At 43.4% G+C, this 25,765-nt stretch overlaps 1 protein-coding gene and 1 long non-coding RNA gene across 4 annotated transcripts in view; one reads left to right on the forward strand and one right to left on the reverse strand.

Annotated features, from left to right (window-relative positions):
- The window catches only part of LOC120562920 (melanocortin receptor 5-like), a 119,316-nt gene that overhangs the window by 13,911 nt on the left and 79,640 nt on the right, over positions 1-25,765 (forward strand). The window lies entirely within an intron of this gene.
- On the reverse strand, positions 290-1,733 carry LOC120562924. Of its 2 annotated transcripts, XR_005639879.1 has the most exons (4): positions 1,567-1,733; positions 1,094-1,274; positions 685-934; positions 290-596 (listed from the first exon to the last, which is right to left on the reverse strand). It is a non-coding gene; the product is annotated as an uncharacterized LOC120562924 (long non-coding RNA). The 2 variants fall into 2 exon arrangements; XR_005639878.1 differs by lacking the exon at positions 1,567-1,733 and having other exon boundaries at positions 1,094-1,344.

Here is a 25,765-nt window from a genome sequence, read left to right on the forward strand (position 1 = left end):
TTGTGTGTGAAGTTATTTTTAGCGCCTATACCATTGCACATTTAGAATATATTTTTTAAACTTACAAATTGTTGGCTTGCTAAAGCTAGGTACAACTTAAACCAAACAACAGAAATTTTGTAACACAATTGTGAATGTCACTTTTGTATGCACACACCAAGCAAAATACTCAACTTAGCAGTTGCTAAACCTGTAAGCTGTGCCAAAGCTGTACTGTAACCAGTGTTGTTACAAGTGCCTTTCAGTTAGAACTCAGTTAGAACAGCTAAAACTGAAATGATTTGCATTTTGATGGCCGGCAATTAGGCCTGATGTCTCCAGACCATTGCTCATGTCTCACACCTTCACTGAACAAAACCAGTTTCTGCAGACAATTTGTCACCCAGTCACATTTGCCTGTCTAAAGACTTGTTTTATTGTATGATGAAGTTCATAAGGAGTGTACATCCCTGCATAGCATTTCAATGAAGGGGAAAACAAAAATGTTGGGAGCAAACCGCTGGATGACACTGTGGAATGACTCCACAGCTTTTCAACATCAGTAAGGTACCTATTGTTTGTTAGGAACTTGTCAAGTCTGTTCAGAGCTGACGAACCTAAGAGAAAGTAAATTTAAATTGTAATTTAAAACCATGAATATTGATGAAGATACACAACGTGTAATCATTGCTTTAGAATACAGACCTGGTTGAAACCACTTGCTACAGTCCTTTTGAGGCCTTTGGTTGATGTACACACTTGGGGAAAGCTGGGTCAGAATGACTGTGGACATCTTGAATGTGGTTCAACACATACTTCCATTTCGCTACCTTCTCTGTTCCAGAGAGGGAGCTTGTGGCACACCAGAACAGGTGGTTGACTATGCTTCTATGCCACTTTTTCACCAAAGCACAGTCCTTGTCTTTGCCAAGTTGTTCCGGCTTCTTTGACAACCCTAATGAAATTAGTTTACATACCAAACATAGCAACATATACAAATTGTTGAGTGATCATTGAACTTGTGCAAAAGTTTTGATAGCCACTTCACAAATGTGTTCAGTAATCAACGTCTTTATAATGTATTTAACAATATATAAATAAAAGGTCACTTTACCTTTTGCTACATGTCATACATCATAGTAGTGGGTGATTTTACGTTCTCTCCGGAACTTTTGGATCTGAGGGTGATCGTTGGTGAGCGTTAGTCCTAATTATTTCAAATACCTGCACCAGCTGTATGTCTGCGATTTCGTTGGTCTGCACATCCATCATTGTGTAGCTCCCATACTCCCATCCTAGAATGCAACGGTTTTTACATTTTTAGTCAATAAACATGAGAGTGGAATTATCCATTGTAAGGCAACACCTCACCTGAAATCGTTGGTATAATGCATACACAATCAAACAGAAAGAAAAAAAAGTCTATCTGAGAATAACACTGAGCATTTGAAGGTTTTTTGTTTGCCATTCAGTCAGTATGTGTTCTCAGCTGCATTGCCTCAAACATCTATAAAAGAATTAAAAGTAAATCAGTTGTGAAGTGAAGGTTAGACAAACACATTCGACAGGGGACAATGATCACAGTACCTTTTTCATCTTTGAAAATTAAGCTCCACAAAAGTGAATGGCAGCAGACAGCTGAAGGTTGCCCACAGGGGTGCTCTCAATAACTGGCTGACACTTCCACTGTCCGACTCCTAATTTTCACTGGTTGCGGAATGGCTGCGGAACGGCTACGCTGCGGAACTGCTCCGTGCTCTGCCGTCCGTCAATACCCACCAGGTCCGGATTTGTTGCAAATTCACGTAGAATTGAACCACAAAACCAACAACAGTTTGTTTCCATCCAGAGGAGTAGAGGGGAAACAACTCTGTGCTGTGTTTTCAAGGTGTAGTGCAGGGAAATATGAGCCGCTGTGAGTATGGTGTGTTTTATTTTGTTTCTATTCCCAACTTCCTGTCCCGCACAATCTGAATTGTGCTGAATTGCTGCGGAGCTCTCCAGCATCTGGCAAAAATAGAAGCTCTGCGTATCTGCTCCGGAGGGCTGCGGACCGCCGGAGCTGGGACGCAGTTGGAACGCAGCCGTTGCACAACCGGTGGAAATTGCTAGTGAAGAACTGGCAGTGAGGGCATAGTTAGGTAGCATAGGTAGCTAGGATAGCTAGGATAGCTAGATATCTGTGTGGCAGGACATTACAGATCCTTGTGCACATAGGGCAAGTCTCGAACAGGCTGAGGATGCATTGCTCAAAAACAATGTATTTTGCATCACCATACGATGACACTGGTGATGTACTACAAGAGATAATAAAGAAAAAACAACATTGTGCAATTGATTTTTGACTGAGATGGACAATCTGACAACATTCACAATGTATGTAAATAACACTGCTGCATTGTGAGAGTTGTAACTTTGCTTACAAAAGCTGATATGATTCTGTCTCCGTTGTAACTGACTGAGCACGATTGAATGTGGAATCTTGAGGATCAGTGCCTGCATAAGAAACATCCTCCACCTCCTCCTCCTCCTCCTCCTCCTCCTCCTCAAATTCAAGGCAAGGTCTCTTTGCTGGCCTCAGACCCTTCAAAGGAGTTGAAGATAATGGACACTTGGAGCATGTGTTTGGCATGCTGCGTCTTTCGTGTGTTGTCGTTCTTGTGATGTACTCTGAAATAAAAACGTGCAAATAAATCTATTGTTTAAAAGTCAACAGATTGACCAGATATCATTTTAACAAATGGGGCTCGCAAACGGGATTGACTTGGATAACGTTACAGCTTAGCAACCAAACTATCGTGATTCTACTCAGCTTCAGTTAGCTATCTTGCTGAAATAAAAAAAATAAAAAACCTGACAAAGATCTGGACAAACATGCATCGTGAATTGTAGATTTACATGACCATAAGCAGTCAAAGCAAGTTTTATGTCTAGCAAACAAAGATTGCCTGGGATATACAGTTACTTCCTGTTTGGCGGCTTTGCCACCAATTTCCATTGGCTATGTTGGGTGAACAATTATGAATATGTTGTTGGGACCAAGCAGGGGGTTAAACACTGATTTTAACCAAAAGTGGCTCAGATTGATCTGACTGCAGAGACAAAGGACACAGGGTGGGGCGGCAAGACAAAGGATCTTGGCCTGTATGTAAAACCCAAAGCCTGGTAAATTCACACCTCTATGCGAAAGTCCCAGCCAGAAGGGACAAGCCTCACAGCTGGCAGGAAGTCAAAGAACTACAACATTGTAGTCTTCACACTTTCAAGATTTTGAGTCTTCCTATTGGTTCAGCGGGACTTACACAGCATGAGGTCTCAAACTATAAATAGCCTGTTAACCCCAAGATCCCCGCTTTCCACGGTAATTCATTTTACTGACAGGAAGTGCAGCGGTTCGAACTAGCTAGCCATCCTCACCTCGCCGGTCGAGATTGAGCTGGGACATCAAGTAGGCCTATCTTTCTGATACAAAGGGTATCCGAGGAATACTGGCCCAGTATTTCCTCACATCTGCAGCGGGTTTAATCAGCCCGGATTCAAGGGAAAGGACAACGTTCCGTTTTCTTGCTTTGTCGACCTGGATCGCGTGTCGTCCACTGCTCTGGACGAAACGGATCGTTAAACTCTGGCGAGAGATTAACTACAAAGGACACATACAGTAAGAGGCTTACACAGTTCTGGGCAGCCGTTAGACTTAGTGTGTTTGGTTTGTTTCATTCGATCTGATTTTAATCATGCATTGGTCCATATGTGATTATTAATCTGTTTCTGTGAATGTATCATTGATCACGATACTGTTGATTATGTTGTGTTGGGTAGCTTGGTAAAACTGTAATCGCTACCTGCTAAATTACTCCTTTCACGGAGTTTAGTTACTGTCTGCGAGATAATCGCGGAAATCAGCTGTTAGCCACTGGAGTGGTTAGTGACCGTTTTCCCTCAGCGAGACAAAAGTCTCAGAGTCTGTCTCAACTACACGTGTGGTCCAGATTGTTGTACAGAGCTAATACATGACCTAGCATACGGGTAAGCGTGCGCATTGCCTAGCAACCCCTCTGCCTTTTCAACCCCTCCTCGTGCACCCAGCACCACTACAGCCCTCTTGAGGCTAAATAGTTTTGTGCAGCTCACAGGAGTAGCCATTTTGGTAGTTGTTTTTGTGTTAAACTACATTTCCACACCGCCCCCTCCACTTTCACTCACTCTCTCTCACACACACACACACACACACACACACACACACACACACACACACACACACACACGTGTCCATGACACATGCTGCTTTGTTTTTGCTTGTTTTGGTTGTGATAATGTAAAAGGTATATATAAGTTTATTATTGAAGGATTATTGATTAGCTACTGATAATTGTGACGTTAATAAATCTTATTATACTTAAATAGCAGTTGCTTGTGATTATTTGTCTACTTATTGTAATAATTGCTGGCTGAACAGGTCCGTGTTCGAAATCACCCCTTCCTTTGTTTCCTTTTAAAGGATTACCACAGAAATGAGATTGTTCCGTAGTTTGATTATTGGTCCCTGACTTGCAAGGTGGTGCCCCGTTTTGATTGTTTGTCGATTTGATAAAGTTATTAATAACCATATTCATAACTTTATTAAAATGATCAAATCTGTACCCTACGAGTACCCAACAATGTCTTCACAAATCAAGACATATGTAAGACTCAGTCTTAAGATCGTCTGTGCCAAGTTTCGTGACAAACGGACAAAATCTGTGAAAATATTTTCGCATTTTGGACAAAATCCAAGATGGCAGCAAGATCGGTTACGTTGAGATCACAAGTTGGTTGCGTGCCGACACATACCAAATCGTGACCTAAACCGATCTAAGGAACTCCCAGAGTATTAACAGACATACCTAGTAAGTTGTAATTCCAAACACATCAACAATTACAAGCAAAAATGCATTTTTGCTAATAGCAGCGCCCTCTAGAGGTCAAAGGTCACCAAATGTCTTGAGTGTCCTGACAATGGGGTCTAAAGTCCGTGTCTAAGTTTGATTTTTAAACATGAAAGGGTTGCTAAGATATTCACTCACTTCCTGTTTGGCGGCTTCACCGCTGATTTTCATCAGCGTTACGGAAGAACGGTTTTGAATATGGCTACGAAAAGCCCAAACCTTGTGAGACGTGCTGAAGATGATCTGTGTCAAATTTGGTGAAGAGCAGAGAAAATGTATGACCTGTGAAAACCTTTTAGTGTTTTTGATCAAATCCAATATGGCGGAAATTGACGTCATAGGGTGCGTTGAACTCTGCTTGGTCCAAGGATTCCAAGAATACCTAATTTTTGAAGGTCGGGCCTACGGGTCAAAAGTTACTTGCATACGTTACTTCAAACTTTGACTTGTTGGCAGCGTTCAAGGTGCTGACATGAAACTTAGTGAAATGAATCATGGGACTGTCCCCAATCAGCGTGCCTGAACTTTTTATTAGACGGTTCTATGGGCTGCCATAGACTCCCATGGCGGAATAATAATAATAGGGAAGAAAATGTACAAACACCAGGGTGCTGTGATATCTTCAGATATCCATTAATAATGCAGACACTTCATTGTCCGTCGAGCTAGCTTTATTGCAGGCAACACTTTGGGAACGTTAGAACATGACCTACATGTGGTATTTACTCTACGGTCTACTGCCACTCCCCACTCTCTGTAAACTCCTTATAACCAATACAGTGGAGCCCCCTACTGGTCTTAGGATGTAATAGCATTCAACAGTCACTACATAACATCCCTACGCCCTTAAATGGGAACTACTCTGTTACTCAAAACCTGGTATTCTTCCCACACCTACAGAAAACAACAACAAACAAAGGTGATTTAAAGGTGTATCATTCCTCCCACCTTTAGATTTTTTTTTTGTTACTAACACAGTCCGTCGTTGCGACAACACAGAGACACTTCATAAACATAAACTTGGACATCTTGAACATTTTAGTCCCCAAACAAATATCCTGAAAAGAAAAACGTGATGCTAGGTTGATCCGGTAAATCTACCGTACATTTTACACAAAATAATGTCTCATCTTTGCATCACCAACATGTGCAACTAACATGTCCCTCATTTTACAAAGTCCTTCAAGCTGGTGGTTTCCTGTTCCTGTGAGGCCGGATCAACACCTTAGTTGGTGAACCACCAGGTGCAGTGCCCCCTTTGTCATGTTTCACCATGGGCAGAACTGTCTTGCACAGTATTTGTGTCCTTTGTGTCACCACCAGTGGTAGTGCTGCACACACTTCTTCATCTGCGAGCTCTAGAAACTGGCACATCTTGCTCTAGCTTGCTGAACAGTTGATCTACATGTCGCCTCACCACTTTACCATTTCCCAGCAACACTGTGTAGGAAACTGGCCCTGCAATCTCCTGAATCAGTCCTGGTATCCACTTAGGTCCCCACCCATAGTTTTTGGTATAGACATGGTCTACTGCCACAAAGTTGCGTACCTTGGCATGTCTGTCATGGTGAGCTTTTTGGCTTGCTTCTTTTGCTTCCAACTTTTTCTTTAGGTCAGGGTCTATGAGATCAAGTGTAATCTCAACTTCCTGCCCATCATCATCTCAGCAGGTGATGCGGTAGCTGAATAAAGATCTGTTTAGCTTTGTCTCCAGTCTATCACTGTACTCTTTTTCATGAGGTCTTTGAAAGTTTGTACAGCTCTTTCAGCCAGGCCGTTAGATGAGGGATGGTACGGCGCTGTGACGTGATTCCATTTTGTGTCATAAAGTCTTTGGTTTGTTCACTAACAAAATACTGAGCGTTGTCCGACACAATCATCTCTGGGATACCGTGTGTGCTGAAGCTGTTTCTGAGACGGTTGATTGTTGCTGCCGAAGTCACTAGGTCTATCCACTTTGAATGTGCATCCCCAATCACTAAAATCATTTTACCCATAAAAAGGACCTGCATAGTCGATGTGGAGTCTTCTCCAAGGTTTCTCAGGCCACTGCAATGGGTGGAGCGGTGCACATGGAGGTGCCTTTCTGTTTTCTTGGCATATGGTGCATGCTTTGACCTTGTTCTCAATGTCTGTGTCCATTTGAGGCCACCACATGTAACTCCTTGCTAGTCCTTTAATACGGCTCATCCCTGGGTGTGACTGATGCAGCTGTTCAATCATGAGAGCTCGTCCCCTCTCTGGTATCACAATGCAAGCTCCCCAAAGCACACATCCATCCTGCACACACAGCTCCTGTTGTCTCTGTTTATAGGGTATGAAGTCTCTGTCTAGATTGTGTGGCAAACCTCTTTGTGCATACTCACCTACCCTTGACAGTATTTGATTTGATTTAATTGTATCAAAAAATGCCATAAATATGAAAAGACATCTAATACAATCGAGGATAAAAACACAATAAAGTCCAGGACTTATTTCCATTGTGGTCCTCAACACATCAGGACAAGACAAGACACGCACAGAGTGTGTGATGAAAATCGACATGACATAAAAACATTTTCCTTAAATAAATAAAAATATAAATGATAATTTGCCTTTTCTTCTATTCCGCAACCCTATCTAGTAACCAGGCCTTGACTCTCTTTTTGAAAGAGTTCAGTGTGGAAATTACTTTAATTTGCCGATCTAACTTGTTCCACTGAACTGCCCCTATATAGGCAAAGGTTCCTTTCCCTAACACAGGGACACAGGTCAGACATGCTGCCACGCGTGTAAATGTTGTGTGTGTCCTTTACCTTAGTTATAAGACACGACAAAAAAATTGGGACACTACCAAACAATATTTTATAAGTCATGGTCAGCCTTGACATAGTAACACGAAACTCAACAGGGAGCCAGTTGAGCTCAACAAATTGTGACCTACCTATATGAGACCTATGGCCCAAGTTCAGGATTACTCGTATTAATTTATTCTGTGCTGTTTGCAGCCTCCCTTTAAGTCGGTTTGTTAGGCCTTCAAACCAGGAAGTACATGCAAATTCAAAATGATTTAAAATTAAGGCGTTGGCTAAAATGATCATTGTTGACCGATCTAAAAATTTTGAATTTCTGGCTAAAAACTTTGTGAGCCCAGTGACTTTACTCAGAACCTTATTGGCCATATTCCTGCCATCCAAGTTGTTTTCTAGGATGCAACCCAGGTATTTTACTGAAGCTTTTGCACTGACCACAGCATTATTCAGAATGACCTTAAATTCCGAACAACTACGCAATCTGTTTTTTGAGCCGAACAAGATGGCCTCTGTCTTACCAAAATGTAGGGACAACATATTGTCAATCAGCCAGTTGTTTACAGAAGAAAGCTCTGAGCTTAGGGTACTCTCTATAGTGGATTGATGTTCATGAGACATTAAAAGAGCCGAATCATCAGCGTACAGAAATAGTTCACATGAACAGGAGTCTGCCATATCGTTAATGTAGTGGATCTTTAGTTGTCCATTTCTGCATCTGGTCTGAGGTGGTTAGTGGACTCTGCTCCTGGTCCATCATTAACACCCATTCTTCTGATGGTGGACTTCCGTGCGTCTCGGGCAGTGGGATACGGCTAAGCGCATCTGCATTACCATTGTCTTTACCCGCTCTGTAAAGGATCATATACTCATATGCTCTTAGTAATACAGCCCATCTCATTTTCCTCTGTGACGCCATCTGGTACAGCTTTCATCTCATGGAATAAGCTTATCAATGGTTTGTGATAATGTGTAAATCACAAATCTCCTTCCATATAAATACTTGTGAAAATACTGTACTCCAAAAATGACGGCTAATCCCTCTTTATCTAGCTGGGAATAGTTCTTTTCTGCAGCTGAAAGCGAACCTATGAGTTTCTCCTCTCCATCTGCCATGCAGTGAGCTAGCACCGCTCCCACCCTGTATGGAGACGCATCACATGACAGAATCAGTTCTTTCTTTTCATCATAGGCTACGTTCACACCGCAAGTCTTAATGCCTGATTCTGATTTTTTGCTCAGATCCGATTTTTTCGGCTGTTCACATTACCTTTTGAAATGTGGCCTATATCAGATTCCAGTGTAAACTGTTTGCGGTTTGAAATGACCTGCATGCGCAAAAGAACACTAACAATGACATCAGACGCAGCACGCTGTTGCACTAAAGTCAGGGAGGTTATGGAGGAAGTCAGCATTTTCGCTTTTTTAATTTATTTTATTTTATTTTTATTAAAATGTTTGTGTAATGGCAGCCATAACATTAATGCGCGGGTGCTGAGGAGGAGAAGACTGAAGAGAAAGAGAGACAAATTTGCGGGGTTATGGCTGCAAATTCACTAAAAAGGTCTGTGTGACCGGATGGCCAATTTGCACGTCAGGACCGATACGGGCCTCCACCAGTCTGGGCTTCGCCCTCGCACACGCTCCACCTCCCCAGCGGTGCGGCGACTTGGGCCGGTGGTGCGCCCGACCCCGAGGGACTGGGATCCCACCTCAGCCGGCGCACGCCGGCTTTCACTTTCATTGCACCACGGGGCGACCCTGACTTGCGAGCGCGTTAAACTCCTTGGTCCGTGTTTACAGACGGGTCGGGGGGGGTTGCCGACATCACCTTTTTACGTGAGCTGATCCCCGCCCTGGCGATGCAACGCGCGGTTGGGGAACACTGAGGACAGTCCACCCCGGTTAAAAGCCGCACTAAAAACAGGGGGCCCTGCCCCTCCCCGCGGGGAGAGTGGCCGCAGCGAGGGTTTTTGAGGTAAAAGTCACATTAAATCCGCCTTGGCTGTTCACACTGCGGTCGCATTGAAAAAAATCTGATCTGGGTCCGATTCAGGACCACATGTGGAAGTGGCCTGAATCTGATCTGAAAAAATCAGATCTGGGCTAGATTTGAGTGTACACACTACCGGATTTGGGCCACTTTGGCCTGCAGTCTGAACGTAGCCATAGTGTACTAACACACTGCTGGCTTGCAAAAGTTCTTTTAACTGTTCAAAAGCCTTGTTCGGTTTCCCAAGACCACAGTACATCCTTTCTCAGCAGTTTATGCAGAGGTGCCAGTCCTGTGGACACATTTGGTAGGAACTTGTTGTAGAAGTTCAACAATCCCAAACAAGCTTTGAGTTCAGACACTGAGGTCCTTCACAACTTTCATCTTCGCTGGCAGTGGATGCAGCACTGTCTTGTCCACCCAATGACCTAAGAATGTAACTTCCTTCTTCATAAACTGGCCTTTTCAAGCGTAATCCAGCATTCTCCAATCGTTGGACTTGGTCCAATGTCTGAAGGTGATCTTTGTCATTCTCTCCTGTCAAAATGATGTCATCAAGGTATACTGCCACATTTTCGATTCCCTACAGTACACCCTCCATCCCCACTAACACAGAACGTTTAGGGAACATTCCCTAAACGTTAGGGGAACCAACCAACTGAAATGTTCTCCTGTGGTTGCACTGTACCTCCACACAATGTTCCCATTTGGTTGTTTTTGGTTGTTCTGAGTGTGGTTTTGAAATGTTTATTTAAACCAGCTCCATTTAAGTTTTTGAAGTAGCATATAAAAGGCTTGCAGTCACTTGATTTAGATTCACTCAAAAATGATTGGTCTTATAAAATCTAAGTAAGATAAACAACATAGCAAGATAATATATTTATTTAGGCTGATATAAATTTTGCTAAAAACTATACTTTTGTGCTTGATTTCGTTTTTTAACTGTATTAGGTGAAAATACTTAAAACAAAAATCTATCGATTTTCACAACTTAGAAAATTCACTTCTTTCATTTCACTTCTAACAAGTTCAGTGTTTAAATCCAACCGTTACACCCCCACGCCAGTAGGGGAAGACCGTGCCTCTGCTCTCAGGTGACCGATTCATGTCCTGTCCTCCTGACTTCCGTATGATACACGGACGGACCAAGAAGATTCAATTTGCTTCGCCAAACGATCTCACGAAAAAGTAAGTGAAATATGTTACAGTTTCATGATGTTATGGTTGTAATGCAATGGTTTGGGGTTTAACCGTAAGCCCTTTCCCTCGTAGTGCTTTGTTATATTCCGGTTTTGATCAGGTTGACCAAAAAAGGTTCAACAACTCACTTCAGCATTTGTTTTTCCCCTCGTCACCATCTTGCCAGTCAAGCAGCGAGTCTTTTTGGTAAACTCTTTGTGCACAAACAATGTTCTCAATGCTCGAGTTCATGTGTAAATCCCCTGGTGAGACTTCGTGCAAAGTTTAATGTTGTGTCGAGCCTTCTTAGTGTTTTACATATAGTGATTTTGATGCGATAAAAGCTGCATTGTATGTTTTGTGTCATCGTGTTAACCTGCTTGCGTTGTTGTTACAAATAAGACATAACAGTTCTTTCAATTAGTTTTAGTGTACAGTACATACATGATAGCCAGTACAATCAGTCATTTTAGGCAAGTCACTCGGCGACCACCTTGCAACTTACTTTGGGCAGTTATCGGCAAGCTATTTTCCTATTTAAGTGAATGGGGAAGCATACAGGAAGAGACGGAATATGTGTAGGCTACACAGCTGCCATACTGGCTTTACAAACTAACCCCATGCATTTCTATGGATGCTGTGACTCCCCATTAGAAAGTCTCTGGGCTACAATGCAAAAGTCCTGAGAAATACTGTCACATACAATGTTTACACTGACTGTATACAATCAAATATTCTTTTTGCAATCAGTACAAATTGTATGGCCTTTTATTTCAGATGAATCCGTTCCACAAGCAAGAAAGCGTTCCAGGATGGAGCGTGTGTCTGGAAGCCCTGTCCGTAAGTTAACATTTATACATGCATTTAAGAAACCAGTCATATTCCTCAGCCAGGTCTCACGGCAGGTCGTTATATAGTTACGTTATTTTAATCTGTTAAGTCGTGGACAGGTTACGTAAATGCCTTTTTTTTCGTGTGGCGATTACGAAATTGAAAGCAATGCATTTTAATGGGAAGCATATTTCGTGATCCCAGAACGCTGACGGTAGCGAGTAATATTGATAACAGAAAACACAGGACTTTCACCCCGGAGATCGGGGATCGCGTCCCGCGTGTGGCAGTACCTTTGTCCCGCGTGTGACGGTTCCTTTCCCCATTCTTCTTTTTTCCTAATCACAACCGTCCAGTTATTGTGGCGTTTCATTTCCCCGTTGTGGCGTTTCATTTCCCCGTTGTTGTGTGCCCCTGCGCCCGTGGATTGCGTCCTGAGAGTGGCAGCCCGCGAGTGGCGGCCCGTTCCGTTGTTGTGGCCGGCGTGTGGCGCCTCATTTCCCCGTTGTCGCGTCCCCCAGAGCAGGATCGCGTCCTGCGAGTGGCGGCCTGTCCCGTTGTTTTGGCCGGCGTGTGGCGCCTCATTTCCCCGCCCGTCCCGTTGTTTTGGCCGGCGTGTGTGCGCCTCATTTCCCCGCCCGTCCCGTTGTTTTGGCCGGCGTGTGGTGCCTCATTTCCCCGCCCGTCCCGTTGTTTTGGCCGGCGTGTGGCGCCTCATTTCCCCGCCCGTCCCGTTGTTTTGGCCGGCGTGTGGCGCTTCATTTCCCCGTTGTCGCGTCCCCCAGAGCAGGTTCGAAAAGCGTCACCTGTACACGTTCAAAAGTCGTTGCATATACACGAAAAAAACATCAAAATAAGTCGTTGCATATACACGAAAAAAACGTCAAAATCGTAACCTGTACACAAATTTATTAATCAAAATAACGTGACTATTACACGACCTGGCGTGAGACCGGGTTGTATTCCTACCATGGAACTACTGACACTCAACCTGGTGCTTATCATGTGACTGTTCTGTGCTGTCTCTTCCTGCCTTTTTTCAGGTCTGTAGACATCACTGCCTCCACCACCTGCATGTAAGTTGTTTTTTTTTTGCCGATTGTCTAATGTAACAGAGTAGGTTCATGTTTTGCAATGGCGATTGCAAAAAACCTACCATAAATTAACTGACCAATATTCATATCTACTTTCTTTTTAGATGAGCCAACGCCACACAGTAAACCAGCTGGTCGCCCAGAGCTGGATTGGTCTATTGTAACGCAAGCTCGGCCTGCCAAGTCATCTTGGGACCCAGTTGAAGGTACAGTGGCTTTTGCATAATTTAAATTATAACAGTACTGACTTCTCTTACAAAATGAGATTGTACAAGCTCTACACTTTGTTCCACGTGTATATTTTGTGTTTCTATACATTTTACAGCAACTTTTCCTGAAGAGCCCGGAGGGTTCGACTGGAGGTACTGCCATCCGTCGCATGCTACGGCGAATGGCAACCAATGATGTTCTAAAACTGTATATCCTGCGAGGCAGAAAGGGAAAGGCCTTCCAGGACCTGACTGTATGCAGGGTTATAACAGGCAGGTGTTATTTTATTGTTCACATCAGTATTATGCTTAGCTTGAGGCTTACTAAGAGGTTTTAATTTGACTTGTAATGTTGCTTCATTTTGAATTCTAGTCTAGCGGTCTCCCAGAAAAACTTCCCCGCGCTGACTGCAGCAGACGTGGAGGACTTGATTGGGCAAGTGCTGAAGTTTTCCCCACACAGACGGTAACTTGAAATTATTCTGTTAATAATAATCATAATGATCAAAAACTATCAATATTTGTGATCAGAATAAAAACAGGGTTGTTAGTCAGGCAATTTGTCTTGCTTTTGTTAATGTTTTTATTCTTAGTATGACATATCAAACTTTTGTTTCTTTCTTTTTAGGTCAGCTGAGAAGGACTGAGCCTTCAAAAACAAGGAGCTCTATTTTTTTTTTTTTTTGCGGAAGCAAAAGCTGTTGGCCATCTACAGATCCCTGCACACAAAAACAACCAGACACAAGAACAGCTTCTTTCCCACTGCCATCACTCTCCTGAACTGCTGATAAGTGGGGTCATCCCCACTTTGGCCATTCACCTTCACATTACATACTTTATCATTCCAATATGCATCTTGCACAATACATTTGCACTATTACTTTGCACTCTATATCCTTATCTATTTTGTATTTTGTTTATTCTTCTTTGTATATTGTATATTAAAGTTTGCCTGTTCATTCATTCCTGCTAATGTATAATAATTAATTCCTGCTCATGCAGATGGTTTAAAGTAATAATACAATTGGTATCATTGTTGTTAAAGTTTGTTAAAGGTTAGGGGAATATAAAAAAGAACGTTATTAAAAAAGAAGGTTATAACGTTAGGGGAACATTCTCTAAAGGTTGCAACGTTCTGGGAACGTTCGGAGAACCTTCAATGTAACCAGTAACGAACGTTCAACCAACTTTCCATTACAACCAAAACACAACCAAAACACAACCAAAATCTAACCAAACCTAACCTTCAGGGAACGTTCGCCCAACCAGAAACGAACGTTCCCAGAACATTCTGGGAACTAAAAATTGTTAGCTGGGATGGTACGCTGAAAGATGGCTGGGCTGGAACTCACTCCAAAAGGTAGCTTTGTTTAAGTGAAAAGCCCCTTATGTGTGTTCACAGTGACGTACTTTCTCGAATCTTCATCCAAGACAATCTGTTGATAGGCATGGCTCATGTCTAACTTGGTGTATTTCTCTCCCCCAGTTAAACAGGCTATCATGTCCTCCATTCTCGGTATGGGGTACTGTTCAATGGGTGACACTTTGTTTACTGTCAGTTTATAGTTCCCACAAATTCTTGTGTTGGAGTCTGGTTTCAGGACTGCTCTACTTACTTTTTCATGGCAAAAGGTACTGATCTTGGCTTCTAGAAGCAGGGTGTTGCGTCACAGGCTACATGTATCTTTGCTGTGAAGCCCTTTAACATCCCTAGCCCATCCTTAAACACTGTTTCATATTTTGAAAGCACCTCCTGTAGAGGGTCCTCGCTTTCCTCCATCTGGTTTAAAGGTTGCCAATCTACAGCTTTTATCCACCCTCGCCCCACTAAACTAGTCCCTGAACCTTTGACAACCACTACTACTAACATCTTGGTGATGCCTTCGCTAACATCTTGGTGATGCCTTCGCATTCCACTTTAACCTTAGCTCCTCCTATCACCGGCACTCTATGGCCACCATATATTCTGAGTTTTATCTTACACTTGGATAGCTTGGTTTTGCAGTTGTCACTAAATAACCTATAAAATACCCTCTTTGACATTATGGTCTATCCACAACCGGTATCTACTTCAAATGTTGCATTTTGTCCATCTACTTTGAGCTCTCTTTTAATAGGCTCTTCTCTGGGGATGACTATCTCTTCATCTATGCTCTACAGGTCATGTTACTAGCCTTCATGTGGTACAGAGTCAAAATCTCCGCAGTTTCACTATCATCCCCCTCACCTTTTATGAAATTAGCTCTCTTGCCAAATTTACTCCACCCCCCTTTACCTTGTATGGTCTTTTCTTTTTGCCCTATTTTGGTTTTGCAGGCTCTTTTTATGTGCCCCACTTTCCCACAGTTATGACACTTCTAATTAGCGAACCTGCAGTCTTTAGCCAAGTGGTTGTCACTGCCAGATCTGTAGCATTTCCTCGCGTCTGGCTGTGGTTTTGCGCGGGCGTCGCTCACCTTGTTCACCGAACCCGTGGCTCGGTTCCACTTGCTATGTTCTTGCATGCCATGCAAGTCCACAATATCCCTGTTAGCCACTTCCATGGCTTGTGCAAATTTAGCGCTCTCTCAAAAGTCAATCTGTCCTCCCACAGCAGTCTCCGCTGTATTCTGTCATCATTTATCCCGCAAACCAGGCGGTCTCTCAGCATCATCATCAACGAATCACCAAAGTTACAGTCCTGCGCTAGCTTTCTCAGTTCTGCTAAGTATTTACTCACATTTTCATCCGGCCTTCCTATTTCTCGTGTTGAATTTCCACCATTGCATAATCTCACTTGGCTTAGGGTGAAAATGATTTTTCAACAGCCTCACCAGTTGAATGTACGAGCGATCTCCTGGTTTATCCGGACTGAGCAGATTCCTCAGTGCATAGGTCTGGGGCCCTACTCCGCTTAGCAGCACAGCTCGTTTCTTGTCTTCATCCTTGATGTCGTTCGCCATGAAAAAATTGTTGAATTTCACAGTATTCCTCCCATGACTGTGAATTGTCATCTAACGGAGCCACTGTAGCAGCCATTCTTGCTAGCAGCACGTCGTCACTCCTTTGACTGTTAGCAATAGCTTCACTCGTCAAACAGCACGGCCGACATTTTCTTTCCACAGGATTTTATCCTCGTCGCCATATGTGATATCTTCAGATATCCATTAATAATGCAGACACTTCATTGTCCGTCGAGCTAGCTTTATTGCAGGCAACACTTTGGGAACGTTACAACATGACCTACATGGGGTATTTACTCTACGGTCTACTGCCACTCCCCGCTCTCTGTAAACTCCTTATAACCAATACCGTGGAGCCCCCTACTGGTCTTAGGATGTAATAGCATTCAACAGTCACTACATAGCAGGTGCCTACGCAGTTTCGCTGCTTCGTTGCCATATTCAAAATCGTTCTTCTGAAACTGTCAATCAAAATCAGCGGCGAAGCCGCCAAACAGGAAGTGAGCTCATATCTCAGCAACCCTTTCATGTTTAAAAATCAAACTCAGACATGGACTTTGGACCCTATTGGGAGGACGCTCAAGAAATTCTCTGTCTGGCCAATTTAATGTCATCTCCAACTTCCATGAAGCAGAATTAACAGACATAGATCAAAATTCCTCTGCCGGCATTGGATATGCCTACAACCACTCAGACCAGTGATATGTCAAAACCAACTGCAGCCAAACAGTGTGATATTTTTACCCGAACATGCAAGACTAGTACGACGACTGGCAAAGCAACTCCGTTAAGCCCACCGAGCAACCTGGAAGCTAACACTAACTAGAGGCTAATATAGCTGAAGTGTTAAGCGAGCTGAAGTCGCTCCGGGCAGACTTCGGAACAAAGTTGGAAAACACTGACACCCGTTTGACTGGCATGGAAACTCAATGGCGGTGCTGGAGTGCAAGGTGTCTGAGATAAAGCGAGACGTCTCCTCTAATACAACACACATCAAAGAAGCTGAATGCCGCATACATGATGCAGAAAGTGCAATTGAAAAAAACTAAACGGCACTCGAGTCAGCCACCAAGCGAATTGCCTATCTTGAGTCCAAGACAGATGATTTGGAGAACCGGGGCAGGAGGACGAATTTACGTCTGTTTGGTAAATGAGAAGGGGCCGAGGGTCCGCAGACACTCTTGGACTTCATTAACGACAAGCTGACACAATGGCTGGGGACGGACCATGACAGGTCATTCACATTCAGCACAAAAAAGTGTTCAAATCAAAATTGTCACAGTCAAACAGGTTAATATAACTAGTCTAGTTTGATGATCCATAAGAGAACGCACTTACATTATAAGACAAATTGGTGTTTTTTGACATATTTTCCGATCCGCACTGAACAAATGTCATTTCCATCACATGTAAATATTTGATTATTTAAAAATAGTATGATATACATAATTTCTTAACAGTGTAAGACCACTTTCACACATAGTTTTACCAGTTTATACCTATATTGCAATTACCATAGATTTGTGGATTAAGTAAATTAATTGCCATGAGGCCCAAACACAAAGCTTCCATCCACCACAACCTGAAATATAATATTGGATTGGTTAGATACATTTCAGAAGAATAACTACTTGTGTTATTACATTAAGTGGAACATTATCCCATAAACTATTTACTTTTTAATGAGTGATTAGAATTTTGTAAATATTTTTTTCACTGATTTATTTTTTTAAAAGTTATGAGGTGGTGGAAATTACATTGAATGGACGTCCATGTAGAAAAACAGAAGACATTTCTTTGAAACCTTCTGAAGCAGACAATTCCATTTAACAAATCATTAGTCTCATTAGTGATTAGTCTGTTTGGTTCCATAACCAGATGAACAGTTACAGTCTTACTGTAAACAACTTTAACCACAAATAGTCACATGAAAAATGTAAATTACGCATAAATTGTGATTGTAACATTCTAATTGGTTAGATGAACATGATGTTTTGAATTTTGGAATACTTAAAAAAACACCTAAACTTTAGTCATGTCAATGCATTGTAACATGAACTATAAAGCATCTTGAGCATGCACACGCTGTGTGTGAGTGAGTTTGGTATTGTAAAATTCTAATCGGTCTCTTAGATTAACACTGTTCTGAAGAGAACATTTAAAAGACACCTTAAACTATATCATATCAATTATCATATAACATGAACTGTAAAGCATCTTGAACACGAGGGCTGTGCATGCATGAGAGAGAGAGAGAGAGAAGAGAGAGAGAGAGAGAGAGAGAGAGAGAGAGAGAGAGAGAGGGGTAAGCATGGAGGTTTGTCCAGAGGACAATTATGGTGACCAGACGGTATGTGTGTGAGAGATAATGTACATGAAAGTGAGGTAGTGTGTGTGAGAGAGAGAGACAGTTTATGAGAGAGGGAGCGTGTGCGTGTGGGAGAGAGAGAGAGCGAAAGAGAGAGAGAGGGAGGGTGACAATGTGATTCAAGGCCAAATCTTGCAGATTTCTTTCCAAACTTCCGTCTTAATCTCCTTGTGCGGTTTTGTCACTGGTACGGGCTCAGGGATGAGGCCTATTATATCCATGGGTTGGTACCAAATAACATCATCTCTCAGTGGCCAATAAAAACGATTGATCCCAATACCGGTCATTGTTTTCACTTGAGCACCACTGTATAACTCAACATCCTGAATAATACCTGGATACACATCTCCATCATACACCACTGCACACCACTGATGGGTAAGACCCTCATGCAAGTCTAAAATTGGTTGCAGACCTCCATCTTGGGATGTGACAGGAAGTGTACTTGTTGTGGGGGTAGCTTCATCCCATGGTTGAAACCTGACCGTTTCTGGTGTGAAACAGTTGCAATTGTTGGGTGCAGAGCAAAAACAACTAAGAATCCTCCATGACATCTGGCCTGTAGAATGACAGGTAATCTGCAAGGAGATTAAAAAACAGTCTGTCAGAGCATTCGATTAGTCATAACTTGTGTTAAGAAACAACAGCGAGACCATACCTGATGAATTTTCATCGTGCCACGAATTGTCTGTAATTCAGATGGAACGTGAACATCTTTTGCCTCAACGGCATCTGGCTCAATATAGAACAGCTCTGTGGCAGACTTTTGCTGCTTAAGCTCCTCAAGCAGTACTTGTGCATCTGGAATGTCCTTCCCTCTTGCAATAAGATCATCCGCTCTTCTCTTCACCGCCGCTCCAATCCCATCAGCTGTCATGGCCATCCTCTAGGAAATTCCAGGTCACCCTTTTCCAACCCATTTGGTAAGGAACATTGGTGAGGAGGAAGAAGTTTTTTTGAGCGATATTGCGTTGTTGGTCCGTCACTGACCACATGAAGTGTGGTATGTTGTTCTCTCAAGTAAGTTAGCACTTGGGTTAGATGTGCCCATATTGCTGAGGGATCGTGGCGAAAAGAAGAGCTGATTAACAATACATTTATTTGTAAAGCGCTTTCAAATCAAAGTGCTGTACAGAGCATAGAAAAAACAATTAAAAAATTTAAATTTAAAAACATTTCAAATAACTAAAACAAAAATGAACACACTCGGACTCTCAGGAAAAACATACAGAGAAATTAGGCCTCATACACAACAGTAAACAGATGGGTCTTTAGCTTTGCTTTAAAAGCCTCAACAGAACAAGCCTGCCTAATGTCCAGAGGTAAACTGTTCCACAATGTCGGTGCACGGAAAGAAAAAGCCTGTTCACCAATTGTCTTCTTTTTAACCCTTGGGACACTCAGAAGACCCGTCCCCTGAGAACGCAGGGCTCGAGCAGGCACATAGGGGTTCACTAGGTCTTTAAGATACAATGGTGCGCTGCCCTTTACTATTTTATAGGTTAGCAGCAACACCTTAAAGTCTGCTCTGGCATGAAAGGGGAGCCAATGAAGAGAGGATAACACTGGTGTAATATGTTCATATCTGGAGGCTCCGGTCAGAACACGAGCTGCAGCATTCTGAACCATCTGTAGACTCCGAAGACTTTTCTTTGGCAGACCTGACAGAAGGACATTACAATAATCCAGCCTAGATGACACAAAGGCATGAATGAGGACCTCAGAGTCCTTAAACGACAGTATTGATCTGATCTTGGAGATGTTTCTAAGATGGAAAAAAGCAACTCTGGTCACCTCCTTTATATGTAAATCAAACAAGAGTGACTGATCGAAAAACACACCAAGATTCTTAACTTGGTCACTGCGATTGATTGCACAATCATCGAGAGACAAAGTAATGTGATCAAAAAGATGACCTAGTTTTGCTGGTCCGATAACCATCATTTCTGTCTTAGCAAAATTAAGCAACAAGAAATTTGTTGATAACCAGCTCTTAACAGCTGCAAGACAGGCCTCAAGTTTAGCCGTTTAGCTGATTTCCTGCCTGAAGAGTGTTTACTACTTTTGTCTATGGTGAGTGTGCATCTCCGTGACAGCAGCACAATGGAGCCCTTGGTTTTGGTGTCATCACTAGATGAAGCAGCAACCTTAAAGTATTTATTTTGTAGCCGATTTACATCTCTTTTATGTAAGTGTGACTCTTGTATAAGTGCCACGTCTCTGTTTTTCCTTCTTAAATAATCCAGGAATTTAGCTCGTTTGATTGGCCCATTTAGCCCCCTGATGTTAACTGAAAGGATTGAAAGCTCAGCCATCTTCAAAATTGAAACGCATACGTGTCTTGAGTATCCTACCGGATTTTGCTGACAAATCTGTAGACCCTCTGAGACCGCAGACCCCCTCCCCTATTTGTAAGATGTGTGACCACATCAAATGCAGTTTGCGCAAAACTCCAGCTCAAATCTACACTTCCTGTCTTAAGTCACAGGTTAATTGAAACAGGTCTAGTGAATTCTTATGTTAAACATGAACAATAAATATAAACACCTTCAAACAATTTCTGGACTAAGCTGTGTAAAAAACAGACCAATTTAGTTGGAGCAATAAGCAGACTATGAGCTGTACAGACCATATCCCTCATGTTCTTTCAGTCTAGCTTAACTGTTAACAAACGTAAACTGTAAACTGACTAGCCACTATTTATCATGTATTTTCAGTCTGGTTAAGTGTCCCTTTAAAGCTTAGTTACGAAACTTACATTGTCACTTACATCTTACATCCTCAGGATTCATAATTTTCCTTTTTTCAGCCAGATTAAGTGTCCTCAAAAATATAGATTGTAGACTGAGTAGCCAGCATTCATCATTCCTTACAGTCTGGTTAGATGTCCCTCCAACGGTTGGTTTCAAAACTTACACACAGCGTCCTCCAGTCAAACTCGGTACAGTGGCCCAAATACCGTTAGTCCACAGGTTCTCCAGTCGCGGCCCCCGGTATCAAATCAAAGTCCCACGGTCGCTCTCCGGTTCCTTGCGGCGGGGGATAATCCATGCATGTAGCACGTCCTCTTCCTGCAATTCCAGCCAGAAAATCCCCCCGCTCTCCCAGGGCAGCGTGGCAAATGAACAAGTCAGAGTTGCGTTCAGCGTGCAGTGCAAGCTTGTGTTGTATCTCTTCAGGCAGCCGAAGCCGCTGGATCTTGAGTGTGACGCAGTCAGACTGGTCCGGCTCACATACCATGCTTTCCTGCATCTCAGGTTCTGCCCCGATTAGTTGCTTCGAGGAATTAATTTCGGCCAGCACTCCCTTCACCGCGCTGTCGATCACTGATTTAAGTACACTTAGCTGCTTCTCCAAGACCCGGTCGATTAATTCCTCCATATTAGAGAGCATGTTCACATTAGCTGCTCCGTTAGCCACCACTCCATTAGCCGCAGACATGCTAGGTTATTGAATGAAATACGGAGGCGAGTATAGGAGCTCAGTCTATTGCAACGATAGCGGCTGCCAGTCACGTGCTTCTCCCCTTCTTAATATTTAGGGCCCGAGCGCCGACAGTGGCGAAGGCCCTATTGAAACAGAAGGAATTATTAGGGCCCGAGTGCCGACAGCGGCGAAGGCCCTATTGAAACTGAAGGAATTATTAGGGCCCGAGCGCCGACAGCGGCGAAGGCCCTATTGAAACTGAAGAAATTATTAGGGCCCGAGGGCCGACAGCGGCGAAGGCCCTATTGAAACTGAAGGAATTATTATTAGGGCCCGAGCGCCGACAGCGGCGAAGGCCCTATTGAAACTGAAGGAATTATTCTTTCTTTCTTTCTTTCTTTCTTCTATTATTTTCCCGTCAAAATGAATTGGCTTTTTGAGGGGCTTAATATATTCAAAAACTCACCAAATTTGGCGGTCGCATCAAGTCTGGTGAAAATTACGTATTTTAAGGGTTTTGGGAATAGGTGCACAAAAATGGCTCGCTAGCGCCCTACAAAGTTAAGAAAATTGAGCCACCTCCAGTGCGTTTAACGTAGACTCACGAAAACTTGGTACACCTATGTAACATGTCAAGATGTACAAAAACTTCATTAGAGCCATACCCTAAACCCAACAGGAAGTCCGCCATTTTGATTTCAAAGTTCGAAATTAGTGCGATTTTGGCCATTTCCACATGTCGTACTTTAACGAACTCCTCCTAGAGATTTCATCCGATCAACTTCAAACTCGGTCTGTGCCATCTTAAGATGTTAAAGATGAAAAGTTGTTAAAAGAAAAACTTTTCGTCATAGGGCGTGGCCGTGGCGGGGCGGCCATTTTGTGCATTTCGCGCAAACAGGAAGTGGCTGTAACTCGAGGGTACGTGTCCGGTTTACCTCGAAACTTTTCAGGATTCATAAGAGTCCAACCCTGAGGACAAATAAAGGCCGATATTTACTTAAAGTCATAGCCGCCCCCTAGTGGCAACAGGAAGTAGGCCTAAAAGTCAAGGTGCTATACTTTAACGAACTCCTCCTAGAGATTTCATCTGATGGACTTCAAACTTGGTCTGTACCATCCCAACACTTCAACGATGAAAAGTTATTAAAAGAAAAACTTTCGGCCAGACGGTGTGGGCGGGCGTGGGGGCCATTTTGAGTGTTTAGCGATGACCAAAGAAGTTGTTGTAACTTGAGTGTACGTTGTCGTATCTGCCCGAAATTTGTCAGGATGGACAAGGGTCCAGGCCTGAGGACACCTACAGGCCAAAATTGACTTTTGGTCATAGCGCCCCCCTCTGGCCACAGGAAATCTGCCTTATATGACAAACATCATCCGATTTACATGAAACTTATAATATGTGGTCTACATGTGATACTGAGCCAGCCCCTATAATATGACCACGCCCACTTACTCAGGCCACGCCCCCTTTCATAACATTTGAACCGTCTAAGGTAGAGTCTTGTGTGAGGTGTCATTGAACTCAGCAGAGACTTCATTTTTAATTGGTGATGGTTTGACCCGCCCCCTATTGTTAAGCCCCGCCCCCTTTCATACAATTTGAACCGTTTAAGGTATACCCTTGTGTGAGGTATCAATGAACTCAGCAGAGACTTCCTACTTCATTGGTGATGGTTTGGCCCGCCCCCTATGTTGAAGCCACGCCCTTTTTAATAAATGCTGACCCATCTAAGGTAGAGTCTTGTGTGAGGTATCATTGAACTCAGCAGAGACTTCCTTCTTCATTGGTGATGGTTTGACCTGCCCCTATGCATTAGCCGGACCCTTTTCACAGCTAATCAACCGTATAACGTAGTCTTGTGTGAGGTATCGTCGAACTCGGCGGGGAGTTCCCTTTTCATTGGTGACAATTTGCGGCATTTGAGTGCCGCGCAAATGCACGGTCGCAAGGAGCGGCGTCCGCCGGTAACCACGACGCGCACAGAGGCGCGAGGGCCCGTCCATCGCTGCTCGCAGCTTTAATTCTTTGTTTCTTTCTTTCTTCTATTATTTTCCCGTCAAATGAATTGGCTTTTTGAGGGGCTTAACATATTCAAAAACTCACCAAATTTGACGTTCACATCAAGTCTGGTGAAAATCTACGTATTTTAAGGGTTTTGGGAATAGGCGCACAAAAATGGCTCGCTAGCGCCCCCTAGAAAGTTAAGAAAATTGAGCCCTCCAGTGCGTTTAACGTAGACTCGACGAAACTTGGTACACATATGTAACATGTCAAGACGTACAAAACGTTTACCGTCATTACGCCCACCCTAAACCCAACAGGAAGTCCGCCATTTTGATCTCAAAGTTCGAAATTAGTGCGATTTTGGCCATTTCCACATGTCGTACTTTAACGAACTCCTCCTAGAGATTTCATCCGATCAACTTCAAACTCGGTCTGTGCCATCTTAAGATATTAAAGATGAAAAGTTGTTAAAAGAAAAACTTTTCGTCATAGGGCGTGGCCGTGGCGGGGCGGCCATTTTGTGCGTTTCGCCGCCGAAACAGGAAGTGGGTGTAACTCGAGTGTACATTGTCCGATTACCTCGAAACTTTTCAGGATTCATAAGAGTCCAACCCTGAGGACAAATAAAGGCCGATATTTACTTAAAGTCATAGCGCCCCCTAGTGGCAACAGGAAGTAGGCCTAAAAGTCAAGGTGCAATACTTTAACGAACTCCTCCTAGAGATTTCATCCGATGGACTTCAAACTTGGTCTGTACCATCCCAACACCTTAACGATGAAAAGTTATTAAAAGAAAAACTTTTCGTCAGACGGTGTGGGCGTGGCGTGGCGGCCATTTTGAGTGTTTAGCGATGACCAAAGAAGTTGTTGTAACTTGAGTGTACGTTGTCGTATCTGCCTGAAATTTGTCACGATGGACAAGGGTCCGGGCCTGAGGACACCTACAGGCCAAAATTGACTTTTGGTCATAGCGCCCCCCCCTGGCCACAGGAAATCTGCCTTATATGACAAACATCATCCGATTTACATGAAACTTAGAATGTGTGGTCTACATGTGATACTGAGCCGCCCCCTATAATATGACCACGCCCACTTACTCAGGCCACGCCCCCTTTCATAACATTTGAACCGTTTAAGGTAGAGACTCGTGTGAGGTGTCATTGAACTCAGCAGAGACTTCCTTTTTAATTGGTGATGGTTTGACCTGCCCCCTATGCTTTAGCCACGCCCCTTTTCATAACATTTGAACCGTTTAAGGTATACCCTTGTGTGAGGTATCATTGAACTCAGCAGAGACTTCCTTCTTCATCTGTGATGGTTTGGCCCGTCCTCTATGTTTAAGCCACGCCCCCTTTCATACATGCTGACCCATTTAAGGTAGAGTCTTGTGTGAGGTATCATTCATCTCAGCAGAGGCTTAATTTTTAATTGGTGATGGTTGGACCCGCCCCCTACGCTTTAGCCACGCCCCCTTTCACAGCTAATGAACCATATGACGTAGAGTCTTGTGTGAGCTATCGTTGAACTCGGCGGGGAGTTCCCTTTTCATTGGTGACGGTTTGCGGCGTCTGAGTGCCGCGCGAATGCACGGTCGCAAGGAGCGGTGTCCGCCGGTAACCCTGACGCGCGCAGAGGCGCGAGGGCCCGTCCATCGCTGCTCGCAGCTTTAATTAGGGCCCGAGCGCCGACAGCGGCGAAGGCCCTATTGAAACTGAAGGAATTATTAGGGCCCGAGCGCTGACAGCGGCGAAGGCCCTATTGAAACTGAAGGAATTATTCTTTCTTTCTTTCTTTCTTTCTTTCTTTCTTCTATTATTTTCCCGTCAAATGAATTGGCTTTTTGAGGGGCTTAATATATTCAAAAACTCACCAAATTTGGCGGTCGCATCAAGTCTGGTGAAAATCTACGTATTTTAAGGGTTTCGGGAATAGGCGCACAAAAATGGCTCGCTAGCGCCCCCTACAAAGTTAAGAAAATTGAGCCCCTCCAGTGCGTTTAACGTAGACTCACGAAACTTGGTA

Source organism: Perca fluviatilis, chromosome 7 (assembly GCF_010015445.1).
Source record: "Perca fluviatilis chromosome 7, GENO_Pfluv_1.0, whole genome shotgun sequence".
Classification (NCBI taxonomy): Eukaryota; Metazoa; Chordata; class Actinopteri; order Perciformes; family Percidae; genus Perca; species Perca fluviatilis.